At 35.4% G+C, this 15,414-nt stretch overlaps 1 long non-coding RNA gene across 1 annotated transcript in view; it reads left to right on the top strand.

Moving 5' to 3' along the window:
• Positions 1-404: 404 nt before the first annotated feature.
• LOC129398058 (uncharacterized) overlaps positions 405-15,414 on the top strand; it is a 52,558-nt gene continuing 37,548 nt past the window's right edge. Inside the window, exons 1-3 of the long non-coding RNA XR_010112525.1 lie at positions 405-781; positions 3,050-3,177; positions 13,568-13,630. This is a non-coding gene — a long non-coding RNA (uncharacterized LOC129398058). The remainder of the gene's footprint in view (positions 782-3,049; positions 3,178-13,567; positions 13,631-15,414) is intronic.

The raw sequence follows: 15,414 nt of genomic DNA, 5'->3' as shown, positions 1-15,414 counted from the left end.
GAAATAAAGTAAAGCTTGGGTCAGTAAAAACAACAACAACAAAAACAACCATAGAGATCAGTCAAATTGAATCATGTAAAGTGACTCACTGTATGGAATAACTATGCCAGGGAAGACTAAGGTGAAAATAATGTTGATTTCATGGTGGAAGTCAGAATAAACATTTTAAGCCTAAATTCCTGATAGAGCTGGAATACCTAGAACTATTAAAGGTAACCAAATAATGTGTAAGAAAAATTTTCTGTGACAAATTATTAGATATTTCTAAGAGATTTAAACATAAAACTAAATTAATCTTAAACTAAGTCAAGTTTAATACCTGAAATCTTCACTTTGCTAACTTTATTAACATTTAGAGATTAGGGAATTCTTTTATATTTTTCACTTTCTATTTTTTTCTGCCCATACCACTCCTCCTCCTGACTCTGAGACAGCCAAGTGGGAGGGGGGACCTCAGAGAAACTCCAGCCAGCGTGCCCACTGGGGTGGAGCCTGGGGAAGTTCATGCCCTTTGCAGGGAGGAGGAGCCTGGCCCCTCCTCTTCCTGTGTGGAAGCTGGGATTCCAATGGCAGGCAGGAAATCCTCTAGTAGGTGATCGTGGCCTTCCTTGGGATCCCTGTTTCCCCCTTTTATTCCCTTTTCACCCAGTAAAACCCTGCTTTGCTCACTCTTTAAAGCATCTGTGAGCGTAAATTTTTGTGGCCATGGGACGGACAAGAACCACATGTTTACCTGAAGTCCTGTGACATTTTGGTGTGCAGCACGGGAGCTCCAAAAGTGGTGAGTAAAATGGGGGCTCAAAATCTGTCACTGTTGTTTCTAAGTCTTTACATCCTCGGACTTCTGAGGGTGGGGGAACCATGCCCCCACCCCCGTGGCTCCCGGGACTTTTCATAGCCTTTTCCTTACTTTTTTGGGACCCATTGCTAAGCAGCAGTTCCTTGCCCTGCTGGGGCTAGGACGCATGGCCCAAGGGTCCCACACAGCTGGCTGGCTGGTTCCCAACCACAAGCCACCGCAGCCTTCCCCTTTCCTGGCCAAAGGGTTTAGCTTTATCAGACAGTAATTAAGCTTTACCTCTGGTGGAGGAACCAGTTGCATAAGAATAAGAGGTTCTTCCCCAGGCATTTTTAAACTTTTTTTTTCTTCCCCTTTTCCCTTTTCTACCCAACAGCAGTTAACCTTTAAAGGGTTTTTTTTCCCCTTTTAGAAGATGTTTTTACTAAACCAGGCTCCCCGCCAACTATCCAGCTATCACTGTTTGTACACTTTGTAAAGTTTTGGTTGTGAAAAAGGATTTGTGGGGCTAGTCTTGGGCTGTGGCCAATCTGGTGTGCTTTGCGTGTCTGTGTGGTTTGGTTGCAGCCTCCATCTTGCTTTGCATCCTGGGGGCATGGCCAGTAACTGCTTGGCAATCCCTCTTGTTTGATAAACCCTCTTGAGGGAATGAGCCTTCTCAGATTAGATATCTGCATGTTTTCCTAGCCCTGTCTCTTATAGGGCCCCACCCAGCGACTGGGTTTTCTTCTGGCTGGCTGTGTAAGTACTGTGTGTGATGTTTGTAAAAAGAGCTCTAATAATTTGGCCTAAAGAAAGAAGTGTTTGGATCAAGTATTTTTTTAAGGGAAGTTAAAAGCTGTGGTACCTTTCAGTTCACATGACTTTCAGAAATAAATATCTTTCAGAAATAAAAACAGCCCTGAAGACTACTGGGAAAATGCAGGTTAGATGGAAGTTTGCTAAGCGTTTTGAGGTTACAAACTGCTTCATGGGTTTTGAGAACTGTCTGTCTTGCCTGCTTCACAATTGGTAAGGCCTAGAGAAGTATGAAACTAAATGCACCCTTAACTAAGAAGGCAAACATTGACTCCAGTTAGCACAATTAAAGCAACTTACCAGGATTTACCTTAAAGTTAACAATTGTTAAGGGTTACCATTATAACATGTGATTGAAACTACTGAAAATAGATTTACATGCAAGGTGTGTAAGAACAGTAAAATGTGTTTTTTAGTAAAAGGTTATAAGAAGGGATGGAAATAAAAATCTTTGCCTAGGGTCAAAGGATTGTTTTGAGTTAATTTAGGAAAAAGCTGAAAGTTCAAAGAAGTGGTAGAAGAATTGTGGAAAATAATCTTGCAGAAGAGACTCTCTGTGTGAACATATTGACTAAATTTTAAAAAGGGTATTATACGGTTTTTCTGTAAATTGAGCATTGAAATAAAAGCATAACAAGGTTTTCCTACGGTTCTAATCTGCTCTTTGGCAAAATTTGTAAAGGGTTATAAAAGGTCTTTGTTTCTTTAAAATTTCTGAGTCATGATTTTGGCAAAATAACTTACGATAATCTGAAATTCTATTTTATAATATCAAGTGTTTTAAACCTTAAGTATTTAACAGCCTTCCCAAAATAAAACTTCAGTTTCAAAATTGTCTTCTCTGGCACCTGGCTTTTTGAATGCTTCAGAGGACCCATGAAGTGTTCAGAAAAGGGAGGTTAAATAGGATTATTTAACATGTTTAAGTACATGGAATTGCCAAAATGATGCTCAGTCTTCTTTAGGTTATGTCTTGGTGAATAATGCTAATATACATGCCAAAATTGTATGGGATTTCTAAAATTCTAATGTCTGAGTATATGCTATGAATTATAATTAAGGTTTTTATGTTTAAGTTATTGTAAACCACTGAGATAACCAAACTTCTTTGTCAATCATGTTTCTAACTGTAACTACGTGGATATTTTGCTATTCACAGGCAACTGTTGTCATGTTGTAATCCTTTTCAAAAGATGGTTTATAATGAGCTATAGGACACTGACAGGTGCTCTCAAACATAATTTCTGATTGCACTTGAGACAATCAGGTTTCTGATAACTTTAGACATTTTAACATTGACATAAAGGAAAATGTATAGGATTCATGAAGAGCTGCAATGTTCATGAATATCCAGTAAAACAAGAGTTAACTAAATGAACTGAACTTAGAAAGCTGAAGCAACCTTTTGAACCATTGCTTGGAATATTTCTGATCCTCGTTTTGTTTTTTCAGAGTCAAGTGAACTTATTTTGAACGATTTATGGCCTTTAATAATTACATAAGGTATATACTCCTGTGATCAAAATTTGGAGCATGTTTGTTTCTCTCTGCCTGGTTCCTCCAGAATTTAGAACCTATCTGTGAGTACTCTTAACTTATGGCAATATAGCTGTTTGCATCAGTGCAATAAGAATTTATTTTTCTTTTGCAACAGGACACAATTGGAAAAAATGGTTACCAAGGCTTTGACTGGAAGGGTATGCTTCCCTTTAAGGAGTCAAACTCTACTTACAGAGCCAATAAAAGCCCCATGGGAGACTGGCCTCATACCTTCATCTGCACAATCCCTGTACAGAGTTCCTGACCTGTGGTCAGTAAAGAATGTCACTTTCTAACAGGTCTAGAAGCTCCAAGTTTATCTTGTGACCTTAAGAGGAGAGGATCACTCAATGCACAAGTATTTAAGGATACAAACCCATGCTTGGCTTTAAAAGGTTTTATCTGAGATTCCTTGCGGAACAGAATTCCATGAAAGCCAATCTAAAAGGCCTATGTAGAAATGATTATTCTTGCTGCACTTTATGCAGATAATCAGGCCAACTATAAAACTAAATGCAAACCACTCAGTCCTATGATGATGCCTTTTATTAACAAACATGAGGACTAGAAAGAGAGAAATCATGTATCAAAATTTATCATACATTATCATTCAATTCTAAACTCACCAGTTGTTTTTCAGTTTTTACCTACATTTTTAGACTAACCCCGCTTGTTCCTGTGAACCAACCAGCAATCTCTGGCTGCAGCTCAGAATGAACAAGAGGATGGGAAATGTGAAAATGAGGATCAATATTCTAGTTCTGAGCAATTATCCTGCAAATCCTTCCAGGTGATGGAATAAATAGGGTGCCCATCACCCAGAGGTTTCCTTTTTGGGAAAGTAAGACCAAGGGAACTAACCAAAGCAAAGCACCATGCCCCCAAATCCTAGCAAGCATAACTGTAGCTACCAGTTATCTGGGTTATGTCACAAAGTATCCCTTTGTCTCCCTTGTTGGAGGAGGACTCAGTTCCACAGTTTCAGCTTAGCATTCAGCTTATGATAAGGAGTCCATGCAACTGCCCCAAGACACATTTTTGTCCCAAACTCAATTCTGAGCTTCAGGTCAAAGCCCTAGGAAAGAAAACTGGATCTAAAAGATCCAGAGGCAGATGACAACAGAGGTTACAAGACACAGTGCAGGTGAGCATGGCTGATTCCTGCCAATTAAGCCAACCCCAAGCTTCCTGTTTCATGGATAAAGGCCACGTTAATATCTATGGCATAAATGAAGTCTAGGGAACTCCAAGGCTACTGACAGTAGGTGGGAAAGAGACATAGATGAGAGCAGATACTTGCTATTCTCTAGGACCTCCCTGCTTCATGGGTGCAAGCCACTTTGGCACTCATGATGAGACCTGCCAAGGTCACTGGAACTCGGGGATGCAAGGATGGAAGATGGAAAGAGGACACTGTTCTCTCTCTCCCTCACGTACCCTGTGTATCTGCTAGGAAGAGAGGGGAACCAGGGATGCTGCTCCCCTCTTTCTAGATGGGTAGCCATTCATCTTCAGTCTGTACCCCTTTCAAATGCATCCTGAACCGCTAGGACTCCTTTGAAAAAAACGCCTTCTTTTTCCTTTCTCCTCCTCAGTTCTCCTTTCACTAATAGGCAATTATGTTTCTGTACTATGAGACACTTCCCTCAGATGCATTTGCCAAACTGGAAAGAGTTAATTGCCCAAAACTTACACTGGTTGGCGTAGGATTGAGGTCAGGGGACGAAACCCAAAAGCCCAAGGCAACAGCAAAAGAGTAAAGTTTTTGTTTGTTTGTTTGTTTTGTTTTGTTTTACCAGTTGTGCTTTTGGCCTCTCTCTCCCTGTGTAAACTGGTAAAATACCTCAGAATTTTAGAGCTGTCGTTAGCCCTCCCCTTGTTTCATTTTGATACGTTTTCTAATAACCCAGTTTGTCTGTTCTTGCCTTCAGGCCATCAGATTCCAAGCAGTCATGCAACCAGAGGCTCTGACAATGACCTCTCCTGCTGGGAACCCTTAAATAGGCCTCTAGGAAAACTCTGACCCATTTCCCCAAAACAGTGCCCCCTGTCAGCAGGAAGCAGTTAAGATCAGTCTTCATCCTTATCCTTAATCTAATGGCAGTTAGATGTACTTCTTTAGAGGGGGAAGTGAGACAGCCAGGTGGGAGGGGGTCCTCAGAGAAACTCCAGCTCCTTGGAGAAACTCCAGCCATCCTACCCACTGAGGTGGAGCCTCGGGAAGTTCACGCCCTTTGCAGCATGGCCTGCCTGGCCCCTCCTCTTCCTTCCCTGGAAACCAGGGATTCCAACAGCAAGTGGGAAATTCTCTAGCAGGGGACTCTGGCCTTGCTGAGGATCCCTGTTTCCCCCACTCTTTTTTCCCCTTTTCACCCAATAAAACCCTGCTTAGCTCACCCTTTAAACCGTCTGCAAGCCTAAATTTTCATGGCTGTGGAATGGAGAAGAAATCTGTCTTTAGCCGAACTAAGGAAAGTCCTGCAACAGTTTCATGAGTGTTTTCTTCTTGTCATTTAGATCAAACTCATCAGTTCCTAGAAGAATCTTGTTCATTCCCTAGTTCAAGCTGCTTCTCATTCGTTGAGTCTCTCTCTAACACATTATCCTATTTGTGCCTGTCATGGTACACTGTACCTAAAATGATTGAATAGTTTCTTTGATAATTTAGTTTCCTGCCATTAGAATATAAGCTTATTAAAGACAAGTTTACTGTTTGTCTTGTTCATTCCTATATCCCCATCACCCACAACACAACCCATTCCCCGTCTTGCATACCACTGCCATTTAGTTTATTTGGTTGACAGTTGCCGTGATCTCTGTATTCAGTTCAGGATATGCATCCTTTGGATTTATAGTGGCATTCTGATCAGGAATATCAGCATCATTCTTTTCTGTGGATTATTCATCTGTGAGGCTCTAAATGGTTTTGTTTATGTGCTTGTTTTTGTTCAAAGGTCAGCTCAATCTTATATTTAATTCTGAAAAATATGACATGACAAATGTTAATTATAATTATTCACTTGTGCTTGACAAATACTGCTTTCTAAAGAAAAATTATCATTGTGATACTATTTCTTTAAAACCCCAAAATGTAACCAATGGACTTCTCTCTAGTATACTATACTAAGACTTCAATACTTTTAAGCTATTGTTTTTGTTTTTTATTACTCAAACTGTTTATATATGGAGACTGCTTATCAGATAAATTCATTCTGGGCTTTTTGCAATTATACTTCAACTAGCATTCTTACCTTAAAAAGCTAATAGTATTGTGTTTTAATAAAATTGAATAAAACTCAAATATACCCAGTTTTCACAATCTTTTTAAAAGATTCTATTGACAGTAAGCAATTTTTAGTTGGAATTTTTATCAAAAATATCCTCCAAACCAAAAGCTTTGGACAAAATATTTAGTTTGATTTATTTTGTCATTATTGTGGCTGTAAATGTTTGTGTTTATGTAAACTGTTTTTGTCTACATGGTATTGAAACATGAATTTTTTTGTCTCAACTAAAAACAATTGTATTCCAAGATATCTTGAAGTGTCTTCACGTGTGTAAAATAGTACTTCAGCATTACTGTATTTACAATGATATTAATTAGAGGTAGATCCATCCTATGTGGTAAAATGAAAAGGACTCTAATATTTCTGGTCTTAAACTGTTATGTAGTTTCAACAATGAAAGTTTATTATTTGGGGCTAATTGTTTTTTAATTCCAGGGCTTAAAATATATGTTATTATTATTAATTATGATTATAAAGACAATTTTATTATTTAACTGTATCTAGGAAAATGAAGGAATTGAAAACAAACTTCAACTTGGCCAAAATTTAGCCTAGAGCTATTGCCTGAAAAATAAGTAGAACCCATAGCAAACAAGCATTGTGTGAATCATGTAGTGTTTTGTTTTGCATTGCCATACCTGTCAATCAGCCTAAACTGTTGATTGTCCATGTAAACACATAACATAATAATGTTAAACATTTTTTTAAAGGCAGTCCAAAATACAGGGCATAGTGTGTTATTGGTGGAAGTTACTGGTGATGAAGGAGAATGTAAAATTGTTTTAATTCTCTTTACATTTTTCATTACTCCATTTTAAATACATTTTAATAGACATTCATTATATTTAGAAATTAAATGTTTGGGATATCTAAATAAACATTAGTTCAGTTATTTTTCCCTTTTGTCTTTTACATCTGAAACCTTTTAGGCTTTGACCTAGATTCAGATTCAGTGGCACTAATCACTAATACTTAACAAAAAAACAATTAAAATGTGAAGTATGCTAATGTCTTACTTCTTTGAATATTCTACCCCTGAGGATTATTTGTTTTTAATTCCCATCACTTTTTAACAGCACTCCTAGGAAACATTTAACAATAGTTCTTAAATAAAGATAATTTTTTGAAAGAATAATAAACTTAGCAAGATAATTTTCATATTCAAGGATATAGTCAAATACATTTTCTAAAAGACATTTTATTTCTTAGGCAAAATTAGATTTTTACAACTGACATAATGGTATAGGCTATTATTCTATGACAGTTTAATAAAATATTGGCTAATTTAGGTATATAAAGAAGGTTTTGCTTTGTGCATTATAGACTAATTGACTTAAATTATTTTAAAATATTTTCTTACATTTAAATATTTTCCTGTAGGACATGAATCATAAGCATTCAAATTACCTACTAGAAAATTGTGTAATGTCATAAATAAAGTATAACAGTTAAATTTTTGGTGGACCTATTTTATCTGAATACAGTAACTTAGTATGATTGTTTCAGATATCTCAGGATAAGTACAAAATCTACATTGTGAACACCCCCAAAGGTACTCACTCAGAAACACATTTTGTACACTTACAAAGATAACATCCTTCACAAAAGAAAAGAAAGCAGTTTGCATAAATCTTAATAATTTGAAATAAATCATACTATATACAACAGTAATTGAAATGAAATTATATGATTAAGTAAATTACCTTTAGCCTGTGTTCTACTCAGAATACACATAACAACAACAAACTTTAAACTCAGCCCAATTCCTGAAATGTTAATGCAAACAAGTATAATAAAGGTTTAGCAGAAGAAGTATGCTTTAAACATCAAATGCTCAGTCTCTAAATTCCCATACAAGATATCTGACTGTCAACTAAAAATTCAGAGGCCTATGAAAAGACAACAAATAACAAATAACACTCTAATGAGTGAAATAAATAATTACAGGATTAATATATGACAAAATGTTGGAACAATCAGAAGGAGAATGTAATGTAACTGTGATTAACATATTAAAAGCTTTAATAAAAGTGGAATAAAGTATGAAAGACCAGAAGGATACTTTCAGCAATCAATTGACTATAAGAAAGAAGCAAATGAAGATTCTAGAAGTCAAAGCACAGTAACAGGGATGAAGAATGGCTTTGAAGCACTCATTAGTAGATTCAACACAATCAAGAGAAAAGTCAGTAAACCTGAGGATAACCCTAATAGAAATTGCTGAAAATAAAACACAAAGAGTGAAAAGAGAGAAGGAAAAAGAAAAAAGCAAAGAGGAAAAGTTGTAGGACAATATTATATATACTAACATACACATAGTTGACACCCAGAAAGAGAAGAAAGACAGAAAGGGCTGAAAACAATTACACTTTGAGAATTTTGCAAAATCAGTTCCAGACACCAAACGACAGATTCAAGAAGCTCAGGACACCGAGCAGAATAAAAACAAATAAAACAACAGCAAAAACACAAACAAAAACCTCTCCTAGTTGTGCCATGTTGAAACTGCCAAAGGTCAAAGACAAATAGAACATCTCTTAGGCATTCAGAAAAAGACATATTTCCTACATAAAAGCAGTGTTAAAAATAACAGCACACTTCTCAAACGTTCCACACAACCAAGAAGACAATGAAGTGTCATTTTAAACGTGCTAAATGAACACACACACACACACGCTCAGACCTAACTTCTGTGTCCAGCAAAAATGTGTTTTTCAAAAAAGGGGAGAAATAAATATTGTCCTAGACAAACAAAAACTGAGAAAAAAACAGAAATGATGTACTCTATGTTTATAGCACAAGTAAAATTTAAATATTTGACAATGACATCACAAAGAGGAGGGTGATTGAAAAAATTTATTGTAAGGTCTTTAACCCGTACATGTGCAATGTTATAGAAACATAGAATCAGATTAATTTAAAATGCATATTATAAACCCTAATAAATTTACTAAATCTGATTTAAAGTACTGTAAGCCAAAAGAGCAAAGTAAGCTAGAATTTCTTAATGCTCAATCTGTAAAAGTGAGAAAAGAAGAAAAAACTAGCAATGAACAAAGGAACAAATAAAAATTAGCTACCAGATTAGTATATTTTAATCCAACTATATCAAATTTACTTTAAATACAAATGTTCTAAACACACCAGTTTAAATTAAAACATTGTCAAATGGGATAAAAATGTAAGACACAAGTATATGCTCTCAGCAGGAAAACCATATTAAGTATAAATATGTAAAAATATGAAAAGCAAATGGATTAGAAAAGGTACATAATGCACAAAATAATAAAAAATAGAATTATAGCCGGGTGTAGTGGCTTGTGCCTGTAATCTTAGCACTTTAGGATGCTGAGACAGGAGGATCACTTGGGCCCAGGAGTTCAAGACCAACCTGGGCAACATAGTGAGACCCAATCTCTACAAAAATTTTTTTTAAAAATAGCTAGATGTGGTGGCACATGTTTGTAGTTCCAGCTATTTAGGAAGCTGAGATGGGAGGATAGCTTGAGCCTGGGAAGTAGGGGCTGCAGTGATCCATGATCACACTACTGCAGGCCCTGTCTCAAAAAAAAAAAAAGAAGAGGGAGAAGAAGAAAATTAGAGTGTCTATGTTAATATCAAACAAAGTAAACATCAAAACAATAAACATTATCAGAGGTAACAAGGAACATTACTTTATGATAAAAAGGTCAATTCTCCAATGAGACATAACAATCTTAAATTTTTAAAGAGTTTTAAAAATATGAGACAAGAATGGAACTGAAAGATGAAATAGAGAAATTCAAAATTATAGGTAGAAAATGCAATATGTCTATCTCAGTATTTAATAAAGAAGTAGGCTGAAAATTAGGGTATGATGACCTCAAAACACTATTAACCAACATTTCATAATTGATATTTACAAAACACTTCACCCATCAAACACCAAAAAAAATCACATTAATTTGAAGCTCACAGGGAACATGCACAGGACAGAAAACATTCTAACCTCTAAAACAAACTAAAAATTTTAAAATACAAAAAAATCTGCAAACTATGTTCTCTAGTCATAATTGAATAAAATTATAAATCAGTAACAGAAAGATGGGTAGAACACTGCAAAATATTTTATAATTGAACAACACACTCTTAACTCATGGGTTGAAGAAGAAGTGTCAAGATCGTTAAAAATATTTTGAACTAAATGAAAACATAGCAAAATGTGTGAGATGCAGTAAAAGCAGTGTTTAGAGGGAAATTTATATCATTAAATGCATATATTAGAAAAGAAGAAACATTTGAAAATCAATAAATATAATACTCTTTTAGAAAACTAAAGAAAAAAAGCACCATTCAACCCTAAAGCAAATAGAAAATGAATGTAGTACACATAAACCTAAGAAATTGAACACAGAAAAATAATAGAGAAAATCAATGAAAACAAACATTGGTTTTTTGAAAAGATCAATAAAATTGATAAGCCTGCCAGTTTAGCCAAGACAAAAGAGAGGATACAATATCGTGAATAAAACAAGTATCATGTCTGCTGATTACAAAGGAAATACTAAGAACAACACTGCCCAGACATTTGACAACTTAGGTGAAAAGAAAATTCCTTGAAAGGCACAACTATCAAAACATACTCAAGGATAAATAAATAGTCTGAATAACTTTATATATGTGCTTTAAATACATTGAATTATTCATTAAAATCCTTCCAAAAGAGAAAACGTAGGTGGTTATATTGGTGAGTTCTACCAAACATGTAATGAAGAAACAATACTAATTCTACATAATCTCTTCTAATATAACAGGCAAGGAGAAAATGCTCCCTCACTCCTTTTACCAGGTCACCATTACCATATTACCAAAACCAGAAAAAGACATTTCAAAATGAGAAAACTACATACCAATATCTGTAATGACTATAGACAAAACCTTCAATGAAATTTTATTAGACCAAGTCAAAAAATGTGGGCCAGGTGTGAAGGCTCACGCCTGTAATCCTAGCACTTTGAGAGGCTGAGGTGGGTGGATCGCCTGAGGTCAGGATTCCAAGACCAGCCTGGCCAACATGTGAGACCCTGTCTCTATGAAAAATACAAAAATTAGCCGGGCATGGTGGCAGGTCCCTGTAATCCCAGCTACTTGGGAGGCTGAGGTGGAAGAATTGCTTGAGCCTGGGAGGTGGAGGTTGCAGTGAGCAGAGATCCCGCCATTGCACTCCAGCCTGGGGGATAGAGTGAGACTCCATCTCAAAAAATAAAAATAAAAATAAAAAAATTAAAAATAAATAATGAACAACTGGGTTCATCTAGGAATACAAGTTTGCTTCAATATTTGGCAATTAGTAATTGTATTCACCATGTTAATAGATGAATGAAGATAAACCGAATGCTAATCTTAATAGGTGCAGAAAATCTTTGACAAAATTTGATATCCATTCATAATAGAAACTATTAATCAAGAAAAGAAAATGATATTAAGCTAATAAAATTTTCAAAAAGCCTATAGCTAGCATAATACTTAATGTTAACATAATGAATGTCCCCCACCCCAAGTTTGAGAACAAAGCAATGTTTTCCTTTCTTACCATTCCTATAAACATTTTACTGGAAGTCCTAGAAAATGCAATAAGGCAAGAAAAAATAAAATACACTTTTCTATGTTACAATGTCAATATAAATGTCTATTATATTCTCATATGTTAGCAATGAATAATCAAATTTTGAAATAAAGAATACCTTTTTAGTATAACACCAAAATAGAAAAGTTATCGGTTTAACAAAAAATACACTATCTGTGTTAACTATGAAACACTAGTTAACAAAATTAAACAGGCAAATAAATTAAGAGATGTAAATTGTTCATTAGTTAGAGGATTGAAAATGTGGTGATGTCAATTCTCCTTAATATTACTTATGGATTTAATACTATTCCAATTAACATCCTAGTAACAAAATTGTGAATATAACAACATGACACTAACATTTATGTTAGTTATAATATATTTATATTAAGACAGAGCCAAAACAGTATTAAAAAAGAAAAATAAAATTGGAGGTTTGTCATCTCTGATATTAAGACTTCCTATAAAGCTACAGTAATCAAGACAGTTTGGTACATATCAGCACAAGGATAGACACATTCATTATTAGAAAGAACATAGAGTCCAGAAATAGACTTACACAAATAAAAATGTACTTGTTTTTGGTAAAGTTCTAAAGGTAATTCAGTGAAGAGCAACAAAAACCTTAAAAACCCTATGTCACATCTTGTACAATATTAATTTCAAATGAAAGATAGGTCTAAATGTAAACCTACAAACATTTTAGAAGATAACATAGGGGGAATCTTTATGTCCTTGAGTTCAGCAAAGACATTTTAGATATGAAAGTAAAAGAAGAATCCTTAAAAATGATAAGCCAGATTGTATAAAAATTAAAAACTTTTTCTCTGTGAAAGATACTATTATGAAAATGAAAAGACAAGCCAAAACCTGGGATGAAATATTTGCAGCCCTTATGCCTGATGAAGGAATTCTCTCTAGAAAAGGCTAAAAGAATATAAAAAATTGTTGAACTTACCATTATAAAACAAACAATTCCTATGACATTACTTGCAAGAATCTGAACAGACTCTTCACAAAACAACATATATGGATGGCAAATAAACATAAAGATTCTCCACGTTATTAATCTTCAAGGAAAGTGAAATTAAAACCATATTGAAATATTACTGTTCATATATTATAATGTCTAAAACCAAAAGAACAAAAACCAACCTGAAAATAAGAGCTTTTCAAGGTGCTGAGAAGTGGAACTCTCATATGTTGCCACAAGGGATGCAGAAATGGTATGGCCACCTTGGAATAAAGACTGGCGGTTTTCATAGTTGTTATAAAGTTATACACTTAACCATAGACTTAGTAATTTCACCACAAGATATTTAACTGATGTGGTTTGTCTGTGTCCCCACCCAAATCTCATCTTGAATTGTAGCTCCCATAATTCCCACATGTTGTGGGAGGGACCCGGTGGGAGATAATTGAATCGAGGGGGTGGTTTCCCCCATACTGTTCTGGTAGTGAATAAGTCTCATGAGATCTGATGGTTTTATAACAGGTTCCCCCATTCACTTTGCTCTCATTTTCTCTTGTCTGCAGCCATGTAAGACATGTCTTTTGCCTTCTGTCATGACTGTGAGGCCTCCCCAGCCAAGTGCAACTGTGAGTCCATTAAACCTCTTTTTCTTTATAAATTACCCAGTCTTGGGTATGTTTTTATCAGCAGTGTGAAAATGGACTAATACATTAACCTAGTGAATATGTTCACCCAAAAGTCTGTATGCAATAATTTATAGGAGTTTTATTCATAACTGAAACTGGGGACAACCCAAATGACTTTCAAAAGATGAATGATTAACACACGTAGACACATCCATGCAGTGGAATGTTACTCAGCTATAAAAAGTAATTAACATGGATTTACACAACATGGATGCATTTTCAATGCATTTTACCATGAAAGGAACAAGCCCCAGTTGTATGATTTCAATTATATGACATTCTGAAAAGGCAAACTATAGAGACAGAAAACAAGTCAGTGATTGCTAAGAATTGAATGCGGGAAGACGAGTTGACTACAAAGAAGCAACACAAGAGCCTTTTGGAGATAATTAAGTTATTCCGTATGATATTGTGGTGGTAGACACATATATCAATGCGTTTGTCAAACATACGGAACTATCCACCCAAAAGAGTGAATTTTACTGTATACAAAGTTTTGAGAAACCCAATTGACAGGAGAAACCTAATATGAAATACAGACTTTGGCCAATATATCTGACTATATTGCTAATGTGTGATATAATCACAGTGAAGCAGGAGGAGAATAAAAAAGCTACCTCAAGTAACTCATAAAATGGTGGGTTTTTTTTTTTTACTAGATACCATAAGACAAAAGGCAAGTATAATTGTATCCAAATACTGTGCCTTTGTGAAAAAAAATAGCCTAAAGGGTATAGATCAGCAATTCTGAACCACTATACTTAACATATTATTGTTGAACAAATGTTTAAATATAATATAGATAATGTGAGCCACATTTTTTTACTGTAGGAGAAAGAGGTTGTAAATAAAGGGGAATGATAGATGTAGTGCTGGGTTGAACTTGGAGATATCAGTATGAACACATTTATTATAATATATGCATAGATACAGAAATAGGCACAGATATGTGTATATATATGACTTAGTATACATAGATACATTTCTTAGTACAAAACACGGAGAACCTAGAAGCAGGCTCCCCACCAGCAAAGAAAACACCTAGAACCCATATTATAGTTTCTAAATATAATTCTCTAATTAATTGAACCAAGGTTTCTTGGAGAAATTATTGGTGCTAGGGTTGTAGCAGGGAAAGACAAGACAAACCCAAAACAAGTTGCCAAGCCAGGAGGTAAGGTAGAATCTTAAAAATATACTAATTGACAAGAGGAGAGAAAAAGGAGAAAGAGGAGAGAGAAGGGGAAGGAGAAGGAGAACGGGAGGAGGAAGAAAGGGGAGGGAAAAGAGGGAGGAGAAAGGAGGAGGAGCAGGAGGACCATCACCCAGAAGCCAATGGAGGAGGAGGAGGAGGAAGGGGAAGAGGAGGAGGAGAAGGAGGCAGAAGAGCAGGAGGACCACCACACAGAAGTCAACTGGAAAAAGTTCCCACAGATTAACTCAGGAACAATTTGAGCCATAAAGTACATAATGACAGTCTTGGATTATAACTCAAAGAATAAAATTCTCTTGAATCTATAGCGATATAAGAAAATAAGTCAATAAATAAGTCAGGAGAAAGGAGCAACTTTAACTTGCAGAAGAATTCTAATACATGTAGGAGTGAAGGAGTACAAAAATCACCCCAAAAACATCACAGTAAACAATGCCGCATGCAAGAGAGGACTGCTAGAATTAGTGGAAGAAACTTAAGAAACTTTAAGAAGAAATAGGATATTTGCATG

Source organism: Pan paniscus, chromosome 5, assembly GCF_029289425.2.
Source record: "Pan paniscus chromosome 5, NHGRI_mPanPan1-v2.0_pri, whole genome shotgun sequence".
In the NCBI taxonomy this organism is placed as follows: domain Eukaryota; kingdom Metazoa; phylum Chordata; class Mammalia; order Primates; family Hominidae; genus Pan; species Pan paniscus.
This window is presented reverse-complemented; position numbering and strand designations above follow the sequence as displayed.